We start from the raw sequence: 6,000 nt of genomic DNA, 5'->3' as shown, positions 1-6,000 counted from the left end.
TACGCTTCCTCGAACATTGTTAGTATTCGAGGGCGACCGCTCATGTCCGTCTCCAAAGCAGTGCAGATGTAATAGGCGCGGATCACGAATTCATTCATTTCGTGTGTCCACATGATCCGGCGCCTAGTGGTACCCACAAGTGTGGACGACTGTCGTCTGGCAGTCGCAACACGTCTCGTAGGCGCAGCGTTTCTTGGGTGATGTCGATGGCTGCTATTTCCGTGTGGCGGTAGCTCTTCGGGTTGAACCCGGCTGGTGGCCCGCTCTTGCACATCGCCCTCCAGCCGCTGGCCGCTCGCTCTTACGCCCGTTCCAGGACCAGCTCCAGTTCGGGGACCCTCCTCGGGTGATCGCATTCTAATTACTCTTCGTGAACGTAGCTCCATTTTCTGGGTGTATCTCCTTTGCCCGGGAGACAGCGGGTTGGCAAGGCCTCCATGACCCGGGAGGCCTTCCCCGGGAGAGATATAGCGCTCTGACTCGCTCGCACCCCCTCACTTAGCCACTTTCGACACCCGTTCTCGGAGCCAAGACCAGATGTGTGCTCTTTTTTTTTTTTTTTTTCCAAAAATGACTTTTTCAAAAATTCATAACTTTTGAACTGCTAGAATGATTCAGGTGATCGACGTATCAAATTAAAGCCAATATCCTGGTCTTTTTTAAAAAATACTGTGCCTGCAGAAAATTCGAATTCTGCTCTCGTTCTTATTGATTGTATTCGTTTTTTATTGTTTTCATAGTCTCGGGACCAAAGGCGCTATACTTTTTAAAATATTTCTTCTGGAAAGCTGAGAATTTTTCACATTACATATGTCGAAACCAGAGAGCAGTCTTCAGAATGCAACTCGGTGCTGATGCGCAACAAGATTTTTGTACCTAGTTGAGCTCCCACTCCTTGCGCACACATGCGCTCTGGCGAATGAGCACGCTCCGAAACACAGATGTAATGCTTGTTTTTATGCTTTTCTTAGAACGAACGAAAACAAAGCAGGCGCTAGAGTTTGATGTGTATGTGTGTGTGTGTGTGTATAGAATGAGACGCGCATCACACAAGCGAGGAGAAATGTTTAGTATCTGAGTTCTGCGCCGGGTACATTTTGCGCTGTCGTGCTTATGATTTTTTTGCGCTTCGCACCAATGTCCTGGAAAAAAGGTAATGAAGATGGTCGAATTTTGAGCGACATAGTATGCGCAGCCATAACTATTTCGCAAATAGTGACGTCAGTCGTTGTGTTTATCTTTGAATGCCCACCGCATCCATGTGAAAATGCTGTTTTCAGGAAGTTATTTATCAATAAAAAACGTACGTATTTTTGTAGTGCTCCCGCTGAATATGAGACTAATGTGATAGCGTGGAGTAAATATTTGTGAAATCACGTCGAAAAAGACGGATCAAAGTGATATTTCCATGTGCGGGTGAGTGAAAACCCACGATCATAGAAACAAACGAAGTTTCATTATTTTACCGTTATGAAGTTGATGTTTCGAAGGCTCTCAGTATCGGTGTGTATTTTGTGAGACAATTAATCAAAATTTCACCGAAAATTTTACTGTTTTCTAGAACTAAGCATACGACTGCTCTCTGGACCTTTTTACCACATGAATAATCGAAATAAGCCACGATATAATTGTCATCTGTAAAAAAAATAACCAGTTGAATGATTTCATGAGAATTTTGGCTCAAATTATCATGCAACCGTGAGTACTTTCAACATTGTGTTGTTTCTTCCATATACATTCCATATTGAATGCAAATAATTACGACACGATATTTTGTTTGCCAATACAGATACACTCCGCCTACTGCTCCACCTCTATATGTACCTCATTGGCTTCGAACCAAGAGAGAATATGAGTTTTCTTCGAGCGGGCGCTGATGAAAATTCAACCTAAGCGCAGCGCTGCGTCTGTTTTCTGAAGACTGCCAGAGAGGCGTTTTTTCTTCGTTTTTGGGTTATGATGTAATTATGTTTCTTTCTACTGTGGATCTATCTCAGAACCTGTTCGTATCGAAAATTATATTCTAAGTCTTTTGTTTCAAGCAAATACCTGATACTTTGAGAAGGAAAAAAAGCGAGTTTACCTGGAAATTAGAATGGGGAATATTCTTTCCGTGAGAATCATTATTTAGAATCATTTTGAGAACAACATTGAATAAGACTATGCAGTTATAAATCAATATTCTCAATTCATACGACAGCCTCAACTATTAAAAAAATAAAATTCACAAATGAACTTGATCCAATATTAGAGATTCTCCATACATTGCTTTGTGAAGGGTTCAGACGATTTCACAATGTATTTAAGACGACCCAAGAAGAAAACAAAAAATTGGAATGAGACATTTAGTATTTCTTCTATTTCGACCTTCTAAGGATGAAAGCCAGGATGACATCTCCAGATATTTAAATTGAAGATCGTTCGGTTTTTTACTGTCCGATGTTGTACGCTAGGTGGGAACAATAGCCACCCAAGAATAGTTAAAAATAAGAACAATTCATTTGTTTGTTTCGATTTAACCACATCATTTTAAACCGTTATAATATTGTCCATTCAATATTCTTATAGCCGTGTTCATCCAATAATTGACGATCGATTGAACCCAATCCGATTGCCTTTAACGAAACATAGAATTTAATTTCAATCACACGCAACGTTCGAGCACAAGCCGATGAGGGCAGAAAAATGGAGGTATCATACGGATTTTTTTTAAATTTTTTTTTAAGAAATAGTTGAATTATCGAGGTTAATTTACTGGTAATACATATCTATCACGTTGGGTATTTACAAAGTCTAGTTATACGAAGTTGAAATACGTCTAGACGATACGTCTAGACGACGAGCGTTTTTTGTGAGAATTTGTTTTAGATTAGTTGGGTTAGTGATTATTCTATTAATTGAATAATCGACCAGCTTTTATCTGTGTGAGCTCCCCTGAAATGAAAAGAAAAAAAAATTGTCAACGTGATTACGAAAAACATCCTAAGGATCGATGCTGACATAAAGAAATGCCTCAATTTTGTATGCATTGTGTTTAATTGTACTCTATGCTTAGGGTAACCGTTTTACCCCGTCCTCCCCTAAATGGAAAATAATTGATTATATGCATCAACTCACATTGTGAGCTAGCGCCCGGATTCAGGCAAAAAAATATAGGAGGTTGTGTCCAAGATACGACCGCATTGTTGACGTAGACCTACGCTGTTATTTTATATAAGTCGCTTGTTTATACCTTCGGATATTATTCTATAATGCTTTGGCGCACCTTAACTTCTGCTTCGACATAACGTCAGTTTAATGCATTGATGCATTCTCAAAGGCACCAACGAAGCCCTTGTGATGACGGAAAACAAACAATATCAACTACTTAGAAAAAGACTGAATTGTGCCACACAGCTTGTACTCTGCTGTAACACCCATCGATGCGAATTCGCTGATGAGTTTGTCAAGAGCGACCGCCTTCACCAACAGCGGGGGAAGCTTGATTTAGGATGCTGCCTGGATAACGGCGCTTACATTTTCGACCGACGCACCGAAGTCGCCTACTTCGCTGTTGTTCGATGCGGTGTCACATTCGCGAAGGCTCGGTTCAGTGCGAGCGCTTTTCATTGCAACAACATCGCGTGCATCATTAGATGACGCTTGCCTCGAAATTTTATTGCTCCTGGCAATGCGTTCGTTTTTTGCAGGGCTCGAGCCTGCCTCCCTCTTCTTTTTGCTCATCACACACTTCGCGAAGCGTCCAATTTATGACGCGGAAAGAAAAACACAATACGAATAACGCGAAAAACGAACAGAAAAACCAAACGACCAAGTTTGATTACCACTGGTGGGGTCCAATCTTAAGACGCGTCCACATTACGCCAATCGGCCTTGGCCGCCCGGTAAAGCCGACTAAATGTGGACGTACCGCCCGGGCTTGCCGACGTGCCGAAAACCGACTCGAATCAAACCGAACCCAACCCGAAACAAGTGGGTCCGGTTCGAGAAAGTCGAACCAAAACAAAACGAAGTAAATTAGCGTTGACGACATTGTGCTTCGTGTGTTCGTTACGGCTTCGTGCATCCGATGGTACTTCGGCTTCGTGCACCCGATGGAGCGTCCACATTGCATAACGAACCGAACATGCCGTCTGGTACAGGCCGATCGGCATCATTCGGCATAATGTGGACGCGCCTTTAGATCGAAGCGCAGCGAAAGCAAAGTGAACTGGATTGCTCAACAGTCCGATGCCAAATGAAAGTTTGCCTTCTTTCTTTCTTTGTTTTTTAAGAGGCTTTAAACTTTGCAGTTCATTCGCCTCTAAGTTTGCCTCAGCGAGATCCACTGTTTATACTCTAGGCAAGTAGTCCCCTTCATTCTTCTACTTTTCCTTTGTTCACGGAAACTTTAAATCCTACGATTTCCCCTCCGTTGGTCGTCGATAAGTTGCTCGTTATTGACAGCTCTGTTCGGGAAAGCACACAAATCAGCAGAACAAATGTATGGGAAAATGGAAACGCTTATAGTTTTCATGAATTTTAACCATGTACACACCAGGGGATTGTGATGTATAGAACATCAAACAAATCTTAGGGAATTTCCGATTCGTTTGGTATGTAAATCGCCAAAATCCGTTCACGGCAAAAATAGTTATTAACGTTAACTTTATTTCATAAAAACGTGACCTGTTTTCTGATTTGGCACCCTTAATGAAAGATGTAGTTCTACGTCAAAAGATTGCTCGTTGCGTCGGGGAGGAAAGCGAGTAGTTAGTGCAATCGAAAGAAATCATACCCATTTTAATCGTCAAATTGTTAACTTTTTTTACTATATTCACTGTTCATGTTTTAAGCAAAACACAACATATGCCGCAATAACGATTTTGAGTAATATGCATTTGGAAACTCTGAGTGAATCGTTACATTTTCCGTAGAGTGACCCCCCTATATAGAAATCAAAAACATAGTCCTATGTCAAGAACTGCGCAATGTAAAATGCTATTTAATCATGGAAAGACTTACTCTCGAGCGGCATTTATTGAATTTTTCTATCAAATTTCGTGGTCTATCCAAACTGAGTAGTTGGCGTCATAGATCTGTGTGTGTTACACTCTACTTTAAACGCCCCGGTATTCAATACAAACATCATTTTATTTAAATAGAAAGCTATATAGGCTTCTTCATTTCTACATATTAAAGACGCAACTTCATTATTAACTGAAAACATCTCATCAAAAAAACGTAACGCAGACAGCACGTACTTGGGGTTGTTTGTTGCACTCGACATTGATTCAAGGATCACTTATCTTCCGACGCAACAGACAAAACATTCACAACGGTGGCACAAATAAAACTAGACAAATCTGAAGGACACCATACGGTTCATGATTCGTATACAATTTTATTCTTTCCGACAGATGTGTACTGGGAGTATGTGTCGCCTGCTCGAGTATACACCATCCGGGCAGCCTCCCCAAAGAGAAAACAGATGAGGAGGAAAAAAATCTGGAGTGAACAACAACAAAAAAACAGGAAGTGGGTTATATCTATGGTATAACCGCAAGGGTGACGTAGGACTATCGTTGATTTAGAGATCATTTGTATGAAGTTGAATCTGAATTCATTCTGAATGAATGAATATTTGGAGAACTTCGAAAACGAGAGCGTTACGTTGGAGGCACAAGGTTTTATGCATCCAATATTGGATACGGAAATATCCTACTGATGGGGAAGAATAATCTTCAGAAGCTATCCTGTTGATTGCGATTGGTTGAAAAATCACAAAACCTAATGTATTTGGTCACAGTGTTACATGGATAGAAAACATTAAAATAAACTCTTTCATATGAATGTAATTTTAAATTCCCAGAGGAACTGGCAGATTATTTTCAGTAACGATTAGATATTTCCACATTTTACTCGATACTGGAAGCCCACCAGAGGTTAATGCTAACTCGATAACCATCTGTTAATAGCACTTGATTGAAACATATTTGGTCACAGTGTTACATGGATAGA

The sequence above is a fragment of the Toxorhynchites rutilus genome, chromosome 3 (genome assembly GCF_029784135.1).
Source record: "Toxorhynchites rutilus septentrionalis strain SRP chromosome 3, ASM2978413v1, whole genome shotgun sequence".
Lineage (NCBI taxonomy): Eukaryota > Metazoa > Arthropoda > Insecta > Diptera > Culicidae > Toxorhynchites > Toxorhynchites rutilus.
The sequence above is the reverse complement of the archived record's forward strand: the minus strand, read 5'-3'. Positions refer to the sequence as shown.